Here is a 26,954-nt window from a genome sequence, read left to right as displayed (position 1 = left end):
TAATTCCTAATCAGTCCCAGGAATTTAATTCTGGACTGAACACTGAAATGGGGCTCACGCTGTCTCTTGAGAGCATTTGAGAGACTATATGAAACGAGAGACCTTGAAGCAGGTCATGAAAGTCAAATGATGCGGCTGAGGATATTGTCTCGCTAATCACACAGCTCTCCAACGTATACAGGCTATCTGGCTGGGCGGCAATCCTTTTGTCAAACCAGGCCTCATTTAGAGCTGGATGTACCTCATTCATGTTTGTTTTGTTATTGGAGTAGAAGTAGGAGTAGGGATATATTTTGTATTGTAATATGGCTCCTTTAGTCGTAAACTTCGATTCGTGAGCTGGAAGGTGTGGACACCTTCCCCAGTAAACCTGAAGTGTTTTTCCGTAGAATCCAAAACACTAGGTTATACTTGAGTTACGATTCTGACTTATATTTTTCCAACGTAGAACTTTCCTCAAAAATAGCTTTACTAAAAACTATCTATGTTAGCCGACATTATTATTATTATTATTATTATTATTATTATTATTATTATTATTATTATTATTATTATTATTATTATATCAATTAATGTCTAAGTAAGGACATCTAACCCTCTCTTACACTTAATCACAATATAAAAATATGATCATGGTTTAAAACAAACAAACAAAAAACAAACAAATTAAACCCGACTACGGTAACAATCTTGAATTACAAAGGCAACTTAATTAATTTTACTCTAAGTATATCTAGATAGTCTAACTTAGAATCTTATAAACAAATGTAAACATTTGCTCACTTCTTTCGTTCTTTCCTTCTCTTAATCTGTTTACCCTCAAGTGGTCTTTTCCCCTCGGACTCAGCGAGAGATCGCACCTCTACCACCTCAAGGGTAGTGTCCTCGAGATTGAGACTTTAGCCGGGGAAAACTGGGCATGAGGCCCAGTACCTCACCCAGGCGGCTTCACTTGCTACGCTAAACAGGGGCCTTGTTGCGGGGGAGGGTGGGGGAGGTTGGGGGGGGGGGTGGAAGATTGGACGGCACAGACAAGGAAGAGGGAAGGAAGCGGCCGTAGTTTTAAGTTAGGTACCATCGCGGCATATTTTTCTACAGGAGAAGTGGGAAACCACAGAAAACCACTTCGAAGATGGCTGAAGTGAGAATTGAACCTACCTCTACTCAGTTGACCTCCCGAGGCTGAATGTCCCCCGTTCCTGCAGAGGCAGAGCCAGGAAACCAAAACGGGCCTCCGGGGTTGGAAGCTAATCATGCTAACCACTACACCACAGAGGCAAACATTTACTCACACAGTCATACATCATTAATTCTGGCAGTTTAAGAATGTTTCGGCAAGTAGATAATATAACCTTCTTCAAGTTTGTAGATTGTTGAATATTCACTAGAATAGAGTTCCAGAGTCTAGCACCCGACACTTGGCCGATTGAAAATAATAGCTTTGTTGTTGGGAAAGGCAATGGTATGGGAGCTGGAACGTAAATTACGGTCGTGAAAGGAGGAAAGTGATATATTATTATTATTATTATTATTATTATTATTATTATTATTTTCAGAGTCGCGACTAGGCTATCGTAAAGAATTTAATTTTGCTACATTTGTGCTACATGTGCATATATATAGGAGTTTTGTCTGTACATTGCTCAGAATTTAAAAAAGATGGTATTTCTGTATCAGTCGTGCCCAAAGTAACAAGGAAATGCACTTTTTAATCTTCCGTAATTTCTGTCTGTCTGTATGTCGTGTATGTCATGTATGTATGTATGTATGTATGTATGTATGTATGTATGTATGTATGTATGTATGTATGTATGTATGTATGTATGTATGTATGTACACGCATCACGAGAAAACGGCTGAAGAGAATTTAATAAAAATCGGTATACGAAGTCGGGTTATAAGTCGCTACAATCTAGGCTATAAAAATAATTTTACTCACGCTGTCTGAAATGGTAGTTTAGGGGAAGGCCCAAAATTTAATTCTCAAATATTTATGTTATTAGCGGTCATATGTTAATAAAAATCGGTATACAAAGTCGGGGAATAAATCGCTATAATGTAGGCTATAAACAATTTTACTCACGCTGAGTGAAATGGTAGTTTAGGGGAAGGCCTGAAATTTAATTTTCAAATATTTGTTACTAGCGAATGTACCCGTGCTTCGCTACGGTATTCTACATTGTATTCGAATATCGAAGTAAATAGTGTACATGCAGTAAATAAGATAGTTTTAAAATTGCATGTCTCTTAGCGTTATCCGAGAAAGAGCATGGGGAGGTCCCCGTACGTTTCCAATGTAAAGTGTTTGTTACGGATTTGTGATATAACGGCAGGCTCACTTGCCTACTGGCGTTCACAAACAGGTTGGGAAGTTTACATTATAATTGCAGGCCCCATTGCCTACTATGCGGACAGAATCGATTTGGGGAGTTTTCGTTAAAATGGCAGCCCCCCTTTCCTACCTCCAGACAGATTACAGTTTTTATTATAATGGCAGGCAATTACCCTACTATCACTCGAAATTGAGTTGTGCAGTTATCATTATAATGACAGGCCCCTTTTCCTACTGCCAGCCAGCGTACTGCCAGTCACACCAAGTTGGTGAGTTTCCATCAAAATAGCAGGCCACTATGCCTAATGCCAGTCACATTTTAGATGAGTACATTTCTTTATAATGGCGGGCACCCTTGCCTACTGCCAAACACAATCGGGTAGGGGAGTTTTAAACAAAACTGCATGCTCACTTACCTTCTGCAAGTCAAATCGAGAAGGGAACTATTCATTACAATTGTAGGCCTTCCTTACTAATGACAGTTACACAGGAGTTGGAGAAGGAACCCTTTCCTACTGCCAGTCAAAGTCGGTGTGGGGAGTACTGATTACAATAGCAGACCGACCCTTTCTCGATCGCTAAATCGACATCAGTGAATATATATATAGATCGACATACGAAAGTATATGCGTGTTTACAATATTGAAGACCTTCATTTACAGATTAACTGCTACTAAACGTACGTCATATCGACAAAGGATTATACCATAAGACACGCTGGATTTAGTGGCCTAAATGGCTGGTCCAATGATATGTTATCTATTCTTGGGTCAGATTTAGAAACGTGGAACAGGGTAAAGGTTTTGTAAGATCATCTCACATTACATTACTTTTCGGATAATAATGTGACAGCTACATACGTAGCATTTGGCTCACATATGGCTACTGAGTGGGCCAATTTTCGTGAAGAGTTTGATGATTCTGTATTTCATATAAGTAATTGAAAGTATGAATAATGCATGTGAAAATTCCAAATTGACTTAACATCGATTAATAGAGAAAAATCAAACGTAAAAGGGATACAGATACGGCATAAAGTCATAAGACCAAGGTTGTAGATCATTCCAAATTGAACGGAGATTGTGCAATCCGTTACGTGATAGGAATTTCCGAAGGTCTGCACCATCATTAAAATTGCCTGCATATTTCGATATTCTTCGGGGATAAAAAATGAAAAATTTAATGATATAGGATTTTTCATTCGTTACAGGCTAAAACGTATAATTTTGTCAAATTTCAATTATCTTCTTATTCTTCTGGCAGATTATGCCACAATGTGGATTTTGGGCGAGGCGGGTAAAAATTAGGACTTTCAGGAAATCAAAAATTATGGAGATTGTTATTATTACCCCTTAAACGGAAAGCTGTACGAAAATTTCGCCAAAATAGTCAGTGTAGAGGTACACAGTCGTTACGATTTGATTTATATAGATAAGGAATCTGCTCCATGTAAAACACCTTTTGGGCTATGTCCGCTGGACTTAACCTGCAAAAGTGACCATTCATGATATCTCCCTTATTAATCCTCCTGACGAAAAAATGCACATGAAAAAAAAGGTTTAGAGGTGGAATTCCATCAGGTTTGGTCGATTTCCAGTCAGGTTGGTCTTGTTCTGTATATATTGTGGAAGAGTAAAATCACCATTTGTGTTCCTTATAAACCGCCAGTCCATTCCGGAACATGAAATGTTATTTACGTTTAAAACCTACCTTTGGACAGGTGGATGCTAAATATAAATTTTGTTTCGAATGTCTTCAGTAGTTTTCAAGTTGTAAGGAATACGCTTTACACGCACCCGCTCGTGAGTTAAGTCCGATGGGACTTGTACAGAAAAACGGTCCTTTAATGATATCTCCCTTATTGATCCTCGTATCGAAATGATGCACATGAGAAAAAAAAGTTTAGACATTAATTTCTACCAAGGTAGGTAGACTTCCATAAACTTTTGTTGTGTATATTTTTTGGAAGTGCGAAATCACTGTTTCGGTTTCGTATAAACCCCCAGTTAGTTCAGGGATTTAGAAACAATATTTGCCCTGAAACCTATCAAGGACAGGTGTATTCTAAATACGAATCTTGGTGGAAATGCATCCAGTAGTTTCTAGCATTCACGTACATACGGCGTAATTAAGGAAGAAAATAATACAGTTAAGAATGTTGAAACTAATAGAAAATGGATTATAACTGAGGACAGCCGGATAACGACAAAGAAATAAATGCCGTGAGTTATGGATATAATAAAGCGCTAACAGAGGAGAAATTTAGGTTCAGTGATTCTTAGGTAAACAAATATGAAGATGACTAATGGTGTTATTACTTAATCTATTCGAGGGCGGTTATAACCTCCAACGATATTCCGCCAATATCCCGCAGATGAGCCGATTGATGCCTCTCTTGCCATCTACCCAAGGAACAACCACGAATTTAAAAGCATGATGAGGAAAATGGCAATACGTTACTTCCCTACTGGCATGCAGTCAGAGACGTTGCCATGGTAACCTGTAGGTTCGTTGTCGGTCTGTCGGTCACTAAATGCAGAGCATGATACCAGCAGAAAATTGTAAATTTCTCCGTCATGTGAAGAGTAAGGTAAATTATGAACATAACGAAAGTTGTTTATAATGAAGAGACGTTTCACGTATGGTAAACGAAGTTTACAGAAAATCAATAGTATAAGAGAAAATAGAGGAAAACCACTGTGGTTTTCCTATAAACACCCCGTCTATTCAAAGATTTTAAAATTATATGCATATCGGAACCTTTCCTGGGATGAGTATACTCTAAATATGAAGTTTGGCTGAGATCTAACCAGCCGTTTCGACGTGATGGTGGGAAAACCACTCTGGTTTTCCTATAAAACCCCCGTCTATTCAAGGATTTTAAAATGATATGCATATCTAAACCTTCCCCGGGATTAGTATACTCTAAATACAATGTTTGGTTGAGATCCATCCAGCCGTTTCGACGTGATGGTGGAAAAACCATTCTGATTTTCCTATAAACCCCCCATATATTCAAATATTTTAAAATGATATGCATATGGAAAACTTCCCCGCGATGAGTATCCTCTAAATATGAAATTTGGTTGAGATCTATCCAGCCGTTTCGACGTGATGGTGGAAAAACCATTCTGGTTTTCTTATAAACCCCCTGTCTATTCAAGGATTTTAAAATGATATGCATATCAAAACCTTCTCCGGGATGAGTATACCCTAAATATGAAGTTTGGTTGAGATCTATCCAGCCGTTTCGACGTGATGGTGGAACAGACAAACAGACAGACAAACAGAAACAATTTTATTTATATAGATTTTTACACTCGTTCTTCACCCCCTTTCCATCCCCGCCCAAAGGAGTCCTACGAGTGCCTTACACAACAGTATATTTTTTTCCCAGATATTAAGTCTTATTTGTACCTATTTTGGTTGACAGCTATGCCCAAACGTACATGCATAATCTCACTGCTCTAGAATCCTGGAGCTGACGTTGCCATGGTTACGGCAGTTCATTTCTTTATCCGATTCCTAGAGCAGGGGTAGTGTGGTGCCAATATCTCCGTAACGGTTGGTTTTAGGGCCTTAAAACATGGTTTTCGGGCCCGTAGGGCTTACCGAGTTTTGTTCTTTGCGTCAAGAGGATTAAATTGAGCTTTGTTTCGTCCTTATACGACAAATTCGATATTTTGCCTATAATAGTATAAGAGAAAATGGAGGAAAACCGTTTTTCCTATAAAACCCCCGTCTTTTCAAAGATTTTAAAATGATATGCATATCGAAACCTTCCCCGGGGTCAGTATACTCTAAATATGAAGTTTGGTTGAGATCTATCCAGCCGTTTCGACGTAATGGTGGAACAGACAAACAGACAGACAAACAGACAAACAGAAACAATTTTATTTATATAGATACTAGCGAATGTACCCGTGCTTCGCTACGGTATTCTACATTGTATTCGAATATCGAAGTAAATAGTGTACATGCAGTAAATAAGATAGTTTTAAAATTGCATGTCTCTTAGCGTTATCCGAGAAAGAGCATGGGGAGGTCCCCGTACGTTTCCAATGTAAAGTGTTTGTTACGGATTTGTGATATAACGGCAGGCTCACTTGCCTACTGGCATTCACAATCAGGTTGGGAAGTTTACATTATAATTGCAGGCCCCATTGCCTACTATGCGGACAGAATCGATTTGGGGAGTTTTCGTTAAAATGGCAGCCCCCCTTTCCTACCTCCAGACAGATTACAGTTTTTATTATAATGGCAGGCAATTACCCTACTATCACTCGAAATTGAGTTGTGCAGTTATCATTATAATGACAGGCCCCTTTTCCTACTGCCAGCCAGCGTACTGCCAGTCACACCAAGTTGGTGAGTTTCCATCAAAATAGCAGGCCACTATGCCTAATGCCAGTCACATTTTAGATGAGTACATTTCTTTATAATGGCGGGCACCCTTGCCTACTGCCAAACACAATCGGGTAGGGGAGTTTTAAACAAAACTGCATGCTCACTTACCTTCTGCAAGTCAAATCGAGAAGGGAACTATTCATTACAATTGTAGGCCTTCCTTACTAATGACAGTTACACAGGAGTTGGAGAAGGAACCCTTTCCTACTGCCAGTCAAAGTCGGTGTGGGGAGTACTGATTACAATAGCAGACCGACCCTTTCTCGATCGCTAAATCGACATCAGTGAATATATATATAGATCGACATACGAAAGTATATGCGTGTTTACAATATTGAAGACCTTCATTTACAGATTAACTGCTACTAAACGTACGTCATATCGACAAAGGATTATACCATAAGACACGCCGGATTTAGTGGCCTAAATGGCTGGTCCAATGATATGTCATCTATTCTTGGGTCAGATTTAGAAACGTGGAACAGGGTAAAGGTTTTGTAAGATCATCTCACATTACATTACTTTTCGGATAATAATGTGACAGCTACATACGTAGCATTTGGCTCACATATGGCTACTGAGTGGGCCAATTTTCGTGAAGAGTTTGATGATTCTGTATTTCATATAAGTAATTGAAAGTATGAATAATGCATGTGAAAATTCCAAATTGACTTAACATCGATTAATAGAGAAAAATCAAACGTAAAAGGGATACAGATACGGCATAAAGTCATAAGACCAAGGTTGTAGATCATTCCAAATTGAACGGAGATTGTGCAATCCGTTACGTGATAGGAATTTCCGAAGGTCTGCACCATCATTAAAATTGCCTGCATATTTCGATATTCTTCGGGGATAAAAAATGAAAAATTTAATGATATAGGATTTTTCATTCGTTACAGGCTAAAACGTATAATTTTGTCAAATTTCAATTATCTTCTTATTCTTCTGGCAGATTATGCCACAATGTGGATTTTGGGCGAGGCGGGTAAAAATTAGGACTTTCAGGAAATCAAAAATTATGGAGATTGTTATTATTACCCCTTAAACGGAAAGCTGTACGAAAATTTCGCCAAAATAGTCAGTGTAGAGGTACACAGTCGTTACGATTTGATTTATATAGATAAGGAATCTGCTCCATGTAAAACACCTTTTGGGCTATGTCCGCTGGACTTAACCTGCAAAAGTGACCATTCATGATATCTCCCTTATTAATCCTCCTGACGAAAAAATGCACATGAAAAAAAAGGTTTAGAGGTGGAATTCCATCAGGTTTGGTCGATTTCCAGTCAGGTTGGTCTTGTTCTGTATATATTGTGGAAGAGTAAAATCACCATTTGTGTTCCTTATAAACCGCCAGTCCATTCCGGAACATGAAATGTTATTTACGTTTAAAACCTACCTTTGGACAGGTGGATGCTAAATATAAATTTTGTTTCGAATGTCTTCAGTAGTTTTCAAGTTGTAAGGAATACGCTTTACACGCACCCGCTCGTGAGTTAAGTCCGATGGGACTTGTACAGAAAAACGGTCCTTTAATGATATCTCCCTTATTGATCCTCGTATCGAAATGATGCACATGAGAAAAAAAAGTTTAGACATTAATTTCTACCAAGGTAGGTAGACTTCCATAAACTTTTGTTGTGTATATTTTTTGGAAGTGCGAAATCACTGTTTCGGTTTCGTATAAACCCCCAGTTAGTTCAGGGATTTAGAAACAATATTTGCCCTGAAACCTATCAAGGACAGGTGTATTCTAAATACGAATCTTGGTGGAAATGCATCCAGTAGTTTCTAGCATTCACGTACATACGGCGTAATTAAGGAAGAAAATAATACAGTTAAGAATGTTGAAACTAATAGAAAATGGATTATAACTGAGGACAGCCGGATAACGACAAAGAAATAAATGCCGTGAGTTATGGATATAATAAAGCGCTAACAGAGGAGAAATTTAGGTTCAGTGATTCTTAGGTAAACAAATATGAAGATGACTAATGGTGTTATTACTTAATCTATTCGAGGGCGGTTATAACCTCCAACGATATTCCGCCAATATCCCGCAGATGAGCCGATTGATGCCTCTCTTGCCATCTACCCAAGGAACAACCACGAATTTAAAAGCATGATGAGGAAAATGGCAATACGTTACTTCCCTACTGGCATGCAGTCAGAGACGTTGCCATGGTAACCTGTAGGTTCGTTGTCGGTCTGTCGGTCACTAAATGCAGAGCATGATACCAGCAGAAAATTGTAAATTTCTCCGTCATGTGAAGAGTAAGGTAAATTATGAACATAACGAAAGTTGTTTATAATGAAGAGACGTTTCACGTATGGTAAACGAAGTTTACAGAAAATCAATAGTATAAGAGAAAATAGAGGAAAACCACTGTGGTTTTCCTATAAACACCCCGTCTATTCAAAGATTTTAAAATTATATGCATATCGGAACCTTTCCTGGGATGAGTATACTCTAAATATGAAGTTTGGCTGAGATCTATCCAGCCGTTTCGACGTGATGGTGGGAAAACCACTCTGGTTTTCCTATAAACCCCCCGTCTATTCAAGGATTTTAAAATGATATGCATATCTAAACCTTCCCCGGGATTAGTATACTCTAAATACAATGTTTGGTTGAGATCCATCCAGCCGTTTCGACGTGATGGTGGAAAAACCATTCTGATTTTCCTATAAACCCCCCATATATTCAAATATTTTAAAATGATATGCATATGGAAAACTTCCCCGCGATGAGTATCCTCTAAATATGAAATTTGGTTGAGATCTATCCAGCCGTTTTGACGTGATGGTGGAAAAACCATTCTGGTTTTCTTATAAACCCCCTGTCTATTCAAGGATTTTAAAATGATATGCATATCAAAACCTTCTCCGGGATGAGTATACCCTAAATATGAAGTTTGGTTGAGATCTATCCAGCCGTTTCGACGTGATGGTGGAACAGACAAACAGACAGACAAACAGAAACAATTTTATTTATATAGATTTTTACACTCGTTCTTCACCCCCTTTCCATCCCCGCCCAAAGGAGTCCTACGAGTGCCTTACACAACAGTATATTTTTTTCCCAGATATTAAGTCTTATTTGTACCTATTTTGGTTGACAGCTATGCCCAAACGTACATGCATAATCTCACTGCTCTAGAATCCTGGAGCTGACGTTGCCATGGTTACGGCAGTTCATTTCTTTATCCGATTCCTAGAGCAGGGGTAGTGTGGTGCCAATATCTCCGTAACGGTTGGTTTTAGGGCCCGTAGGGCTTACCGAGTTTTGTTCTTTGCGTCAAGAGGATTAAATTGAGCTTTGTTTCGTCCTTATACGACAAATTCGATATTTTGCCTATAATAGTATAAGAGAAAATGGAGGAAAACCGTTTTTCCTATAAAACCCCCGTCTTTTCAAAGATTTTAAAATGATATGCATATCGAAACCTTCCCCGGGGTCAGTATACTCTAAATATGAAGTTTGGTTGAGATCTATCCAGCCGTTTCGACGTGATGGTGGAACAGACAAACAGACAGACAAACAGACAAACAGAAACAATTTTATTTATATAGATACTAGCGAATGTACCCGTGCTTCACTACGGTATTCTACATTGTATTCGAATATCGAAGTAAATAGTGTACATGCAGTAAATAAGATAGTTTTAAAATTGCATGTCTCTTAGCGTTATCCGAGAAAGAGCATGGGGAGGTCCCCGTACGTTTCCAATGTAAAGTGTTTGTTACGGATTTGTGATATAACGGCAGGCTCACTTGCCTACTGGCATTCACAATCAGGTTGGGAAGTTTACATTATAATTGCAGGCCCCATTGCCTACTATGCGGACAGAATCGATTTGGGGAGTTTTCGTTAAAATGGCAGCCCCCCTTTCCTACCTCCAGACAGATTACAGTTTTTATTATAATGGCAGGCAATTACCCTACTATCACTCGAAATTGAGTTGTGCAGTTATCATTATAATGACAGGCCCCTTTTCCTACTGCCAGCCAGCGTACTGCCAGTCACACCAAGTTGGTGAGTTTCCATCAAAATAGCAGGCCACTATGCCTAATGCCAGTCACATTTTAGATGAGTACATTTCTTTATAATGGCGGGCACCCTTGCCTACTGCCAAACACAATCGGGTAGGGGAGTTTTAAACAAAACTGCATGCTCACTTACCTTCTGCAAGTCAAATCGAGAAGGGAACTATTCATTACAATTGTAGGCCTTCCTTACTAATGACAGTTACACAGGAGTTGGAGAAGGAACCCTTTCCTACTGCCAGTCAAAGTCGGTGTGGGGAGTACTGATTACAATAGCAGACCGACCCTTTCTCGATCGCTAAATCGACATCAGTGAATATATATATAGATCGACATACGAAAGTATATGCGTGTTTACAATATTGAAGACCTTCATTTACAGATTAACTGCTACTAAACGTACGTCATATCGACAAAGGATTATACCATAAGACACGCCGGATTTAGTGGCCTAAATGGCTGGTCCAATGATATGTCATCTATTCTTGGGTCAGATTTAGAAACGTGGAACAGGGTAAAGGTTTTGTAAGATCATCTCACATTACATTACTTTTCGGATAATAATGTGACAGCTACATACGTAGCATTTGGCTCACATATGGCTACTGAGTGGGCCAATTTTCGTGAAGAGTTTGATGATTCTGTATTTCATATAAGTAATTGAAAGTATGAATAATGCATGTGAAAATTCCAAATTGACTTAACATCGATTAATAGAGAAAAATCAAACGTAAAAGGGATACAGATACGGCATAAAGTCATAAGACCAAGGTTGTAGATCATTCCAAATTGAACGGAGATTGTGCAATCCGTTACGTGATAGGAATTTCCGAAGGTCTGCACCATCATTAAAATTGCCTGCATATTTCGATATTCTTCGGGGATAAAAAATGAAAAATTTAATGATATAGGATTTTTCATTCGTTACAGGCTAAAACGTATAATTTTGTCAAATTTCAATTATCTTCTTATTCTTCTGGCAGATTATGCCACAATGTGGATTTTGGGCGAGGCGGGTAAAAATTAGGACTTTCAGGAAATCAAAAATTATGGAGATTGTTATTATTACCCCTTAAACGGAAAGCTGTACGAAAATTTCGCCAAAATAGTCAGTGTAGAGGTACACAGTCGTTACGATTTGATTTATATAGATAAGGAATCTGCTCCATGTAAAACACCTTTTGGGCTATGTCCGCTGGACTTAACCTGCAAAAGTGACCATTCATGATATCTCCCTTATTAATCCTCCTGACGAAAAAATGCACATGAAAAAAAAGGTTTAGAGGTGGAATTCCATCAGGTTTGGTCGATTTCCAGTCAGGTTGGTCTTGTTCTGTATATATTGTGGAAGAGTAAAATCACCATTTGTGTTCCTTATAAACCGCCAGTCCATTCCGGAACATGAAATGTTATTTACGTTTAAAACCTACCTTTGGACAGGTGGATGCTAAATATAAATTTTGTTTCGAATGTCTTCAGTAGTTTTCAAGTTGTAAGGAATACGCTTTACACGCACCCGCTCGTGAGTTAAGTCCGATGGGACTTGTACAGAAAAACGGTCCTTTAATGATATCTCCCTTATTGATCCTCGTATCGAAATGATGCACATGAGAAAAAAAAGTTTAGACATTAATTTCTACCAAGGTAGGTAGACTTCCATAAACTTTTGTTGTGTATATTTTTTGGAAGTGCGAAATCACTGTTTCGGTTTCGTATAAACCCCCAGTTAGTTCAGGGATTTAGAAACAATATTTGCCCTGAAACCTATCAAGGACAGGTGTATTCTAAATACGAATCTTGGTGGAAATGCATCCAGTAGTTTCTAGCATTCACGTACATACGGCGTAATTAAGGAAGAAAATAATACAGTTAAGAATGTTGAAACTAATAGAAAATGGATTATAACTGAGGACAGCCGGATAACGACAAAGAAATAAATGCCGTGAGTTATGGATATAATAAAGCGCTAACAGAGGAGAAATTTAGGTTCAGTGATTCTTAGGTAAACAAATATGAAAATGACTAATGGTGTTATTACTTAATCTATTCGAGGGCGGTTATAACCTCCAACGATATTCCGCCAATATCCCGCAGATGAGCCGATTGATGCCTCTCTTGCCATCTACCCAAGGAACAACCACGAATTTAAAAGCATGATGAGGAAAATGGCAATACGTTACTTCCCTACTGGCATGCAGTCAGAGACGTTGCCATGGTAACCTGTAGGTTCGTTGTCGGTCTGTCGGTCACTAAATGCAGAGCATGATACCAGCAGAAAATTGTAAATTTCCCCGTCATGTGAAGAGTAAGGTAAATTATGAACATAACGAAAGTTGTTTATAATGAAGAGACGTTTCACGTACGGTAAACGAAGTTTACAGAAAATCAATAGTATAAGAGAAAATAGAGGAAAACCACTGTGGTTTTCCTATAAACACCCCGTCTATTCAAAGATTTTAAAATTATATGCATATCGGAACCTTTCCTGGGATGAGTATACTCTAAATATGAAGTTTGGCTGAGATCTATCTAGCCGTTTCGACGTGATGGTGGGAAAACCACTCTGGTTTTCCTATAAACCCCCCGTCTATTCAAGGATTTTAAAATGATATGCATATCTAAACCTTCCCCGGGATTAGTATACTCTAAATACAATGTTTGGTTGAGATCCATCCAGCCGTTTCGACGTGATGGTGGAAAAACCATTCTGATTTTCCTATAAACCCCCCATATATTCAAATATTTTAAAATGATATGCATATGGAAAACTTCCCCGCGATGAGTATCCTCTAAATATGAAGTTTGGTTGAGATCTATCCAGCCGTTTCGACGTGATGGTGGAAAAACCATTCTGGTTTTCCTATAAACCCCCTGTCTATTCAAGGATTTTAAAATGATATGCATATCAAAACCTTCTCCGGGATGAGTATACCCTAAATATGAAGTTTGGTTGAGATCTATCCAGCCGTTTCGACGTGATGGTGGAACAGACAAACAGACAGACAAACAGAAACAATTTTATTTATATAGATTTTTACACTCGTTCTTCACCCCCTTTCCATCCCCGCCCAAAGGAGTCCTATGAGTCCCTTACACAACAGTATATTTTTTTCCCAGATATTAAGTCTTATTTGTACCTATTTTGGTTGACAGCTATGCCCAAACGTACATGCGTAATCTCACTGCTCTAGAATCCTGGAGCTGACGTTGCCATGGTTACGGCAGTTCATTTCTTTATCCGATTCCTAGAGCAGGGGTAGTGTGGTGCCAATATCTCCGTAACGGTTGGTTTTAGGGCCTTAAAACATGGTTTTCGGGCCCCTAGGGCTTACCGAGTTTTGTTCTTTGCGTCAAGAGGATTAAATTGAGCTTTGTCTCGTCCTTATACGACAAATTCGATATTTTGCCTATAATAGTATAAGAGAAAATGGAGGAAAACCGTTTTTCCTATAAAACCCCCGTCTTTTCAAAGATTTTAAAATGATATGCATATCGAAACCTTCCCCGGGGTCAGTATACTCTAAATATGAAGTTTGGTTGAGATCTATCCAGCCGTTTCGACGTGATGGTGGAACAGACAAACAGACAGACAAACAGACAAACAGAAACAATTTTATTTATATAGATACTAGCGAATGTACCCGTGCTTCACTACGGTATTCTACATTGTATTCGAATATCGAAGTAAATAGTGTACATGCAGTAAATAAGATAGTTTTAAAATTGCATGTCTCTTAGCGTTATCCGAGAAAGAGCATGGGGAGGTCCCCGTACGTTTCCAATGTAAAGTGTTTGTTACGGATTTGTGATATAACGGCAGGCTCACTTGCCTACTGGCATTCACAATCAGGTTGGGAAGTTTACATTATAATTGCAGGCCCCATTGCCTACTATGCGGACAGAATCGATTTGGGGAGTTTTCGTTAAAATGGCAGCCCCCCTTTCCTACCTCCAGACAGATTACAGTTTTTATTATAATGGCAGGCAATTACCCTACTATCACTCGAAATTGAGTTGTGCAGTTATCATTATAATGACAGGCCCCTTTTCCTACTGCCAGCCAGCGTACTGCCAGTCACACCAAGTTGGTGAGTTTCCATCAAAATAGCAGGCCACTATGCCTAATGCCAGTCACATTTTAGATGAGTACATTTCTTTATAATGGCGGGCACCCTTGCCTACTGCCAAACACAATCGGGTAGGGGAGTTTTAAACAAAACTGCATGCTCACTTACCTTCTGCAAGTCAAATCGAGAAGGGAACTATTCATTACAATTGTAGGCCTTCCTTACTAATGACAGTTACACAGGAGTTGGAGAAGGAACCCTTTCCTACTGCCAGTCAAAGTCGGTGTGGGGAGTACTGATTACAATAGCAGACCGACCCTTTCTCGATCGCTAAATCGACATCAGTGAATATATATATAGATCGACATACGAAAGTATATGCGTGTTTACAATATTGAAGACCTTCATTTACAGATTAACTGCTACTAAACGTACGTCATATCGACAAAGGATTATACCATAAGACACGCCGGATTTAGTGGCCTAAATGGCTGGTCCAATGATATGTCATCTATTCTTGGGTCAGATTTAGAAACGTGGAACAGGGTAAAGGTTTTGTAAGATCATCTCACATTACATTACTTTTCGGATAATAATGTGACAGCTACATACGTAGCATTTGGCTCACATATGGCTACTGAGTGGGCCAATTTTCGTGAAGAGTTTGATGATTCTGTATTTCATATAAGTAATTGAAAGTATGAATAATGCATGTGAAAATTCCAAATTGACTTAACATCGATTAATAGAGAAAAATCAAACGTAAAAGGGATACAGATACGGCATAAAGTCATAAGACCAAGGTTGTAGATCATTCCAAATTGAACGGAGATTGTGCAATCCGTTACGTGATAGGAATTTCCGAAGGTCTGCACCATCATTAAAATTGCCTGCATATTTCGATATTCTTCGGGGATAAAAAATGAAAAATTTAATGATATAGGATTTTTCATTCGTTACAGGCTAAAACGTATAATTTTGTCAAATTTCAATTATCTTCTTATTCTTCTGGCAGATTATGCCACAATGTGGATTTTGGGCGAGGCGGGTAAAAATTAGGACTTTCAGGAAATCAAAAATTATGGAGATTGTTATTATTACCCCTTAAACGGAAAGCTGTACGAAAATTTCGCCAAAATAGTCAGTGTAGAGGTACACAGTCGTTACGATTTGATTTATATAGATAAGGAATCTGCTCCATGTAAAACACCTTTTGGGCTATGTCCGCTGGACTTAACCTGCAAAAGTGACCATTCATGATATCTCCCTTATTAATCCTCCTGACGAAAAAATGCACATGAAAAAAAAGGTTTAGAGGTGGAATTCCATCAGGTTTGGTCGATTTCCAGTCAGGTTGGTCTTGTTCTGTATATATTGTGGAAGAGTAAAATCACCATTTGTGTTCCTTATAAACCGCCAGTCCATTCCGGAACATGAAATGTTATTTACGTTTAAAACCTACCTTTGGACAGGTGGATGCTAAATATAAATTTTGTTTCGAATGTCTTCAGTAGTTTTCAAGTTGTAAGGAATACGCTTTACACGCACCCGCTCGTGAGTTAAGTCCGATGGGACTTGTACAGAAAAACGGTCCTTTAATGATATCTCCCTTATTGATCCTCGTATCGAAATGATGCACATGAGAAAAAAAAGTTTAGACATTAATTTCTACCAAGGTAGGTAGACTTCCATAAACTTTTGTTGTGTATATTTTTTGGAAGTGCGAAATCACTGTTTCGGTTTCGTATAAACCCCCAGTTAGTTCAGGGATTTAGAAACAATATTTGCCCTGAAACCTATCAAGGACAGGTGTATTCTAAATACGAATCTTGGTGGAAATGCATCCAGTAGTTTCTAGCATTCACGTACATACGGCGTAATTAAGGAAGAAAATAATACAGTTAAGAATGTTGAAACTAATAGAAAATGGATTATAACTGAGGACAGCCGGATAACGACAAAGAAATAAATGCCGTGAGTTATGGATATAATAAAGCGCTAACAGAGGAGAAATTTAGGTTCAGTGATTCTTAGGTAAACAAATATGAAGATGACTAATGGTGTTATTACTTAATCTATTCGAGGGCGGTTATAACCTCCAACGATATTCCGCCAATATCCCGCAGATGAGCCGATTGATGCCTCTCTTGCCATCTACCCAAGGAACAACCACGAATTTAAAAGCATGATGAGGAAAATGGCAATACGTTACTTCCCTACTGGCATGCAGTCAGAGACGTTGCCATGGTAACCTGTAGGTTCGTTGTCGGTCTGTCGGTCACTAAATGCAGAGCATGATACCAGCAGAAAATTGTAAATTTCTCCGTCATGTGAAGAGTAAGGTAAATTATGAACATAACGAAAGTTGTTTATAATGAAGAGACGTTTCACGTATGGTAAACGAAGTTTACAGAAAATCAATAGTATAAGAGAAAATAGAGGAAAACCACTGTGGTTTTCCTATAAACACCCCGTCTATTCAAAGATTTTAAAATTATATGCATATCGGAACCTTTCCTGGGATGAGTATACTCTAAATATGAAGTTTGGCTGAGATCTATCCAGCCGTTTCGACGTGATGGTGGGAAAACCACTCTGGTTTTCCTATAAACCCCCCGTCTATTCAAGGATTTTAAAATGATATGCATATCTAAACCTTCCCCGGGATTAGTATACTCTAAATACAATGTTTGGTTGAGATCCATCCAGCCGTTTCGACGTGATGGTGGAAAAACCATTCTGATTTTCCTATAAACCCCCCATATATTCAAATATTTTAAAATGATATGCATATGGAAAACTTCCCCGCGATGAGTATCCTCTAAATATGAAATTTGGTTGAGATCTATCCAGCCGTTTCGACGTGATGGTGGAAAAACCATTCTGGTTTTCTTATAAACCCCCTGTCTATTCAAGGATTTTAAAATGATATGCATATCAAAACCTTCTCCGGGATGAGTATACCCTAAATATGAAGTTTGGTTGAGATCTATCCAGCCGTTTCGACGTGATGGTGGAACAGACAAACAGACAGACAAACAGAAACAATTTTATTTATATAGATTTTTACACTCGTTCTTCACCCCCTTTCCATCCCCGCCCAAAGGAGTCCTACGAGTGCCTTACACAACAGTATATTTTTTTCCCAGATATTAAGTCTTATTTGTACCTATTTTGGTTGACAGCTATGCCCAAACGTACATGCATAATCTCACTGCTCTAGAATCCTGGAGCTGACGTTGCCATGGTTACGGCAGTTCATTTCTTTATCCGATTCCTAGAGCAGGGGTAGTGTGGTGCCAATATCTCCGTAACGGTTGGTTTTAGGGCCTTAAAACATGGTTTTCGGGCCCGTAGGGCTTACCGAGTTTTGTTCTTTGCGTCAAGAGGATTAAATTGAGCTTTGTTTCGTCCTTATACGACAAATTCGATATTTTGCCTATAATAGTATAAGAGAAAATGGAGGAAAACCGTTTTTCCTATAAAACCCCCGTCTTTTCAAAGATTTTAAAATGATATGCATATCGAAACCTTCCCCGGGGTCAGTATACTCTAAATATGAAGTTTGGTTGAGATCTATCCAGCCGTTTCGACGTGATGGTGGAACAGACAAACAGACAGACAAACAGACAAACAGAAACAATTTTATTTATATAGATACTAGCGAATGTACCCGTGCTTCACTACGGTATTCTACATTGTATTCGAATATCGAAGTAAATAGTGTACATGCAGTAAATAAGATAGTTTTAAAATTGCATGTCTCTTAGCGTTATCCGAGAAAGAGCATGGGGAGGTCCCCGTACGTTTCCAATGTAAAGTGTTTGTTACGGATTTGTGATATAACGGCAGGCTCACTTGCCTACTGGCATTCACAATCAGGTTGGGAAGTTTACATTATAATTGCAGGCCCCATTGCCTACTATGCGGACAGAATCGATTTGGGGAGTTTTCGTTAAAATGGCAGCCCCCCTTTCCTACCTCCAGACAGATTACAGTTTTTATTATAATGGCAGGCAATTACCCTACTATCACTCGAAATTGAGTTGTGCAGTTATCATTATAATGACAGGCCCCTTTTCCTACTGCCAGCCAGCGTACTGCCAGTCACACCAAGTTGGTGAGTTTCCATCAAAATAGCAGGCCACTATGCCTAATGCCAGTCACATTTTAGATGAGTACATTTCTTTATAATGGCGGGCACCCTTGCCTACTGCCAAACACAATCGGGTAGGGGAGTTTTAAACAAAACTGCATGCTCACTTACCTTCTGCAAGTCAAATCGAGAAGGGAACTATTCATTACAATTGTAGGCCTTCCTTACTAATGACAGTTACACAGGAGTTGGAGAAGGAACCCTTTCCTACTGCCAGTCAAAGTCGGTGTGGGGAGTACTGATTACAATAGCAGACCGACCCTTTCTCGATCGCTAAATCGACATCAGTGAATATATATATAGATCGACATACGAAAGTATATGCGTGTTTACAATATTGAAGACCTTCATTTACAGATTAACTGCTACTAAACGTACGTCATATCGACAAAGGATTATACCATAAGACACGCCGGATTTAGTGGCCTAAATGGCTGGTCCAATGATATGTCATCTATTCTTGGGTCAGATTTAGAAACGTGGAACAGGGTAAAGGTTTTGTAAGATCATCTCACATTACATTACTTTTCGGATAATAATGTGACAGCTACATACGTAGCATTTGGCTCACATATGGCTACTGAGTGGGCCAATTTTCGTGAAGAGTTTGATGATTCTGTATTTCATATAAGTAATTGAAAGTATGAATAATGCATGTGAAAATTCCAAATTGACTTAACATCGATTAATAGAGAAAAATCAAACGTAAAAGGGATACAGATACGGCATAAAGTCATAAGACCAAGGTTGTAGATCATTCCAAATTGAACGGAGATTGTGCAATCCGTTACGTGATAGGAATTTCCGAAGGTCTGCACCATCATTAAAATTGCCTGCATATTTCGATATTCTTCGGGGATAAAAAATGAAAAATTTAATGATATAGGATTTTTCATTCGTTACAGGCTAAAACGTATAATTTTGTCAAATTTCAATTATCTTCTTATTCTTCTGGCAGATTATGCCACAATGTGGATTTTGGGCGAGGCGGGTAAAAATTAGGACTTTCAGGAAATCAAAAATTATGGAGATTGTTATTATTACCCCTTAAACGGAAAGCTGTACGAAAATTTCGCCAAAATAGTCAGTGTAGAGGTACACAGTCGTTACGATTTGATTTATATAGATAAGGAATCTGCTCCATGTAAAACACCTTTTGGGCTATGTCCGCTGGACTTAACCTGCAAAAGTGACCATTCATGATATCTCCCTTATTAATCCTCCTGACGAAAAAATGCACATGAAAAAAAAGGTTTAGAGGTGGAATTCCATCAGGCTTGGTCGATTTCCAGTCAGGTTGGTCTTGTTCTGTATATATTGTGGAAGAGTAAAATCACCATTTCGGTTCCTTATAAACCGCCAGTCCATTCCGGAACATGAAATGTTATTTACGTTTAAAACCTACCTTTGGACAGGTGGATGCTAAATATAAATTTTGTTTCGAATGTCTTCAGTAGTTTTCAAGTTGTAAGGAATACGCTTTACACGCACCCGCTCGTGAGTTAAGTCCGATGGGACTTGTACAGAAAAACGGTCCTTTAATGATATCTCCCTTATTGATCCTCGTATCGAAATGATGCACATGAGAAAAAAAGGTTTAGACATTAATTTCTACCAAGGTAGGTAGACTTCCATAAACTTTTGTTGTGTATATTTTTTGGAAGTGCAAAATCACTGTTTCGGTTTCGTATAAACCCCCAGTTAGTTCAGGGATTTAGAAACAATATTTGCCCTGAAACCTATCAAGGACAGGTGTATTCTAAATACGAATCTTGGTGGAAATGCATCCAGTAGTTTCTAGCATTCACGTACATACGGCGTAATTAAGGAAGAAAATAATACAGTTAAGAATGTTGAAACTAATAGAAAATGGATTATAACTGAGGACAGCCGGATAACGACAAAGAAATAAATGCCGTGAGTTATGGATATAATAAAGCGCTAACAGAGGAGAAATTTAGGTTCAGTGATTCTTAGGTAAACAAATATGAAAATGACTAATGGTGTTATTACTTAATCTATTCGAGGGCGGTTATAACCTCCAACGATATTCCGCCAATATCCCGCAGATGAGCCGATTGATGCCTCTCTTGCCATCTACCCAAGGAACAACCACGAATTTAAAAGCATGATGAGGAAAATGGCAATACGTTACTTCCCTACTGGCATGCAGTCAGAGACGTTGCCATGGTAACCTGTAGGTTCGTTGTCGGTCTGTCGGTCACTAAATGCAGAGCATGATACCAGCAGAAAATTGTAAATTTCCCCGTCATGTGAAGAGTAAGGTAAATTATGAACATAACGAAAGTTGTTTATAATGAAGAGACGTTTCACGTACGGTAAACGAAGTTTACAGAAAATCAATAGTATAAGAGAAAATAGAGGAAAACCACTGTGGTTTTCCTATAAACACCCCGTCTATTCAAAGATTTTAAAATTATATGCATATCGGAACCTTTCCTGGGATGAGTATACTCTAAATATGAAGTTTGGCTGAGATCTATCCAGCCGTTTCGACGTGATGGTGGGAAAACCACTCTGGTTTTCCTATAAACCCCCCGTCTATTCAAGGATTTTAAAATGATATGCATATCTAAACCTTCCCCGGGATTAGTATACTCTAAATACAATGTTTGGTTGAGATCCATCCAGCCGTTTCGACGTGATGGTGGAAAAACCATTCTGATTTTCCTATAAACCCCCCATATATTCAAATATTTTAAAATGATATGCATATGGAAAACTTCCCCGCGATGAGTATCCTCTAAATATGAAGTTTGGTTGAGATCTATCCAGCCGTTTCGACGTGATGGTGGAAAAACCATTCTGGTTTTCCTATAAACCCCCTGTCTATTCAAGGATTTTAAAATGATATGCATATCAAAACCTTCTCCGGGATGAGTATACCCTAAATATGAAGTTTGGTTGAGATCTATCCAGCCGTTTCGACGTGATGGTGGAACAGACAAACAGACAGACAAACAGAAACAATTTTATTTATATAGATTTTTACACTCGTTCTTCACCCCCTTTCCATCCCCGCCCAAAGGAGTCCTATGAGTCCCTTACACAACAGTATATTTTTTTCCCAGATATTAAGTCTTATTTGTACCTATTTTGGTTGACAGCTATGCCCAAACGTACATGCGTAATCTCACTGCTCTAGAATCCTGGAGCTGACGTTGCCATGGTTACGGCAGTTCATTTCTTTATCCGATTCCTAGAGCAGGGGTAGTGTGGTGCCAATATCTCCGTAACGGTTGGTTTTAGGGCCTTAAAACATGGTTTTCGGGCCCCTAGGGCTTACCGAGTTTTGTTCTTTGCGTCAAGAGGATTAAATTGAGCTTTGTCTCGTCCTTATACGACAAATTCGATATTTTGCCTATAATAGTATAAGAGAAAATGGAGGAAAACCGTTTTTCCTATAAAACCCCCGTCTTTTCAAAGATTTTAAAATGATATGCATATCGAAACCTTCCCCGGGGTCAGTATACTCTAAATATGAAGTTTGGTTGAGATCTATCCAGCCGTTTCGACGTGATGGTGGAACAGACAAACAGACAGACAAACAGACAAACAGAAACAATTTTATTTATATAGATACTAGCGAATGTACCCGTGCTTCGCTACGGTATTCTACATTGTATTCGAATATCGAAGTAAATAGTGTACATGCAGTAAATAAGATAGTTTTAAAATTGCATGTCTCTTAGCGTTATCCGAGAAAGAGCATGGGGAGGTCCCCGTACGTTTCCAATGTAAAGTGTTTGTTACGGATTTGTGATATAACGGCAGGCTCACTTGCCTACTGGCATTCACAATCAGGTTGGGAAGTTTACATTATAATTGCAGGCCCCATTGCCTACTATGCGGACAGAATCGATTTGGGGAGTTTTCGTTAAAATGGCAGCCCCCCTTTCCTACCTCCAGACAGATTACAGTTTTTATTATAATGGCAGGCAATTACCCTACTATCACTCGAAATTGAGTTGTGCAGTTATCATTATAATGACAGGCCCCTTTTCCTACTGCCAGCCAGCGTACTGCCAGTCACACCAAGTTGGTGAGTTTCCATCAAAATAGCAGGCCACTATGCCTAATGCCAGTCACATTTTAGATGAGTACATTTCTTTATAATGGCGGGCACCCTTGCCTACTGCCAAACACAATCGGGTAGGGGAGTTTTAAACAAAACTGCATGCTCACTTACCTTCTGCAAGTCAAATCGAGAAGGGAACTATTCATTACAATTGTAGGCCTTCCTTACTAATGACAGTTACACAGGAGTTGGAGAAGGAACCCTTTCCTACTGCCAGTCAAAGTCGGTGTGGGGAGTACTGATTACAATAGCAGACCGACCCTTTCTCGATCGCTAAATCGACATCAGTGAATATATATATAGATCGACATACGAAAGTATATGCGTGTTTACAATATTGAAGACCTTCATTTACAGATTAACTGCTACTAAACGTACGTCATATCGACAAAGGATTATACCATAAGACACGCCGGATTTAGTGGCCTAAATGGCTGGTCCAATGATATGTCATCTATTCTTGGGTCAGATTTAGAAACGTGGAACAGGGTAAAGGTTTTGTAAGATCATCTCACATTACATTACTTTTCGGATAATAATGTGACAGCTACATACGTAGCATTTGGCTCACATATGGCTACTGAGTGGGCCAATTTTCGTGAAGAGTTTGATGATTCTGTATTTCATATAAGTAATTGAAAGTATGAATAATGCATGTGAAAATTCCAAATTGACTTAACATCGATTAATAGAGAAAAATCAAACGTAAAAGGGATACAGATACGGCATAAAGTCATAAGACCAAGGTTGTAGATCATTCCAAATTGAACGGAGATTGTGCAATCCGTTACGTGATAGGAATTTCCGAAGGTCTGCACCATCATTAAAATTGCCTGCATATTTCGATATTCTTCGGGGATAAAAAATGAAAAATTTAATGATATAGGATTTTTCATTCGTTACAGGCTAAAACGTATAATTTTGTCAAATTTCAATTATCTTCTTATTCTTCTGGCAGATTATGCCACAATGTGGATTTTGGGCGAGGCGGGTAAAAATTAGGACTTTCAGGAAATCAAAAATTATGGAGATTGTTATTATTACCCCTTAAACGGAAAGCTGTACGAAAATTTCGCCAAAATAGTCAGTGTAGAGGTACACAGTCGTTACGATTTGATTTATATAGATAAGGAATCTGCTCCATGTAAAACACCTTTTGGGCTATGTCCGCTGGACTTAACCTGCAAAAGTGACCATTCATGATATCTCCCTTATTAATCCTCCTGACGAAAAAATGCACATGAAAAAAAAGGTTTAGAGGTGGAATTCCATCAGGCTTGGTCGATTTCCAGTCAGGTTGGTCTTGTTCTGTATATATTGTGGAAGAGTAAAATCACCATTTCGGTTCCTTATAAACCGCCAGTCCATTCCGGAACATGAAATGTTATTTACGTTTAAAACCTACCTTTGGACAGGTGGATGCTAAATATAAATTTTGTTTCGAATGTCTTCAGTAGTTTTCAAGTTGTAAGGAATACGCTTTACACGCACCCGCTCGTGAGTTAAGTCCGATGGGACTTGTACAGAAAAACGGTCCTTTAATGATATCTCCCTTATTGATCCTCGTATCGAAATGATGCACATGAGAAAAAAAGGTTTAGACATTAATTTCTACCAAGGTAGGTAGACTTCCATAAACTTTTGTTGTGTATATTTTTTGGAAGTGCAAAATCACTGTTTCGGTTTCGTATAAACCCCCAGTTAGTTCAGGGATTTAGAAACAATATTTGCCCTGAAACCTATCAAGGACAGGTGTATTCTAAATACGAATCTTGGTGGAAATGCATCCAGTAGTTTCTAGCATTCACGTACATACGGCGTAATTAAGGAAGAAAATAATACAGTTAAGAATGTTGAAACTAACAGAAAATGGATTATAACTGAGGACAGCCGGATAACGACAAAGAAATAAATGCCGTGAGTTATGGATATAATAAAGCGCTAACAGAGGAGAAATTTAGGTTCAGTGATTCTTAGGTAAACAAATATGAAAATGACTAATGGTGTTATTACTTAATCTATTCGAGGGCGGTTATAACCTCCAACGATATTCCGCCAATATCCCGCAGATGAGCCGATTGATGCCTCTCTTGCCATCTACCCAAGGAACAACCACGAATTTAAAAGCATGATGAGGAAAATGGCAATACGTTACTTCCCTACTGGCATGCAGTCAGAGACGTTGCCATGGTAACCTGTAGGTTCGTTGTCGGTCTGTCGGTCACTAAATGCAGAGCATGATACCAGCAGAAAATTGTAAATTTCCCCGTCATGTGAAGAGTAAGGTAAATTATGAACATAACGAAAGTTGTTTATAATGAAGAGACGTTTCACGTACGGTAAACGAAGTTTACAGAAAATCAATAGTATAAGAGAAAATAGAGGAAAACCACTGTGGTTTTCCTATAAACACCCCGTCTATTCAAAGATTTTAAAATTATATGCATATCGGAACCTTTCCTGGGATGAGTATACTCTAAATATGAAGTTTGGCTGAGATCTATCCAGCCGTTTCGACGTGATGGTGGGAAAACCACTCTGGTTTTCCTATAAACCCCCCGTCTATTCAAGGATTTTAAAATGATATGCATATCTAAACCTTCCCCGGGATTAGTATACTCTAAATACAATGTTTGGTTGAGATCCATCCAGCCGTTTCGACGTGATGGTGGAAAAACCATTCTGATTTTCCTATAAACCCCCCATATATTCAAATATTTTAAAATGATATGCATATGGAAAACTTCCCCGCGATGAGTATCCTCTAAATATGAAGTTTGGTTGAGATCTATCCAGCCGTTTCGACGTGATGGTGGAAAAACCATTCTGGTTTTCCTATAAACCCCCTGTCTATTCAAGGATTTTAAAATGATATGCATATCAAAACCTTCTCCGGGATGAGTATACCCTAAATATGAAGTTTGGTTGAGATCTATCCAGCCGTTTCGACGTGATGGTGGAACAGACAAACAGACAGACAAACAGAAACAATTTTATTTATATAGATTTTTACACTCGTTCTTCACCCCCTTTCCATCCCCGCCCAAAGGAGTCCTATGAGTCCCTTACACAACAGTATATTTTTTTCCCAGATATTAAGTCTTATTTGTACCTATTTTGGTTGACAGCTATGCCCAAACGTACATGCATAATCTCACTGCTCTAGAATCCTGGAGCTGACGTTGCCATGGTTACGGCAGTTCATTTCTTTATCCGATTCCTAGAGCAGGGGTAGTGTGGTGCCAATATCTCCGTAACGGTTGGTTTTAGGGCCTTAAAACATGGTTTTCGGGCCCCTAGGGCTTACCGAGTTTTGTTCTTTGCGTCAAGAGGATTAAATTGAGCTTTGTCTCGTCCTTATACGACAAATTCGATATTTTGCCTATAATAGTATAAGAGAAAATGGAGGAAAACCGTTTTTCCTATAAAACCCCCGTCTTTTCAAAGATTTTAAAATGATATGCATATCGAAACCTTCCCCGGGGTCAGTATACTCTAAATATGAAGTTTGGTTGAGATCTATCCAGCCGTTTCGACGTGATGGTGGAACAGACAAACAGACAGACAAACAGACAAACAGAAACAATTTTATTTATATAGATTAATGGTCGTATCTTAACGAAAATCAGTAGGGGAAGTCGATGAATAATTTGCTACAATCCATGCCGTAAATAATTGTATTCACGCTGAGATAAATGGTAGTTTTGGGGAAGGCCTGCAATGGAATTCTCAATTTTTGTTATTAGTGGTCCTATCTCAATGAAAATCGGTATGCCAAGTCAGGGAATAAGTCGCTATAATCTAGGCCATATATATATATTTTCACGCTGAAGTAAATGGTAC

This window comes from Anabrus simplex, chromosome 3 (assembly GCF_040414725.1).
Source record: "Anabrus simplex isolate iqAnaSimp1 chromosome 3, ASM4041472v1, whole genome shotgun sequence".
Taxonomy (NCBI): Eukaryota; Metazoa; Arthropoda; class Insecta; order Orthoptera; family Tettigoniidae; genus Anabrus; species Anabrus simplex.
The sequence above is the reverse complement of the archived record's forward strand: the minus strand, read 5'-3'. Positions refer to the sequence as shown.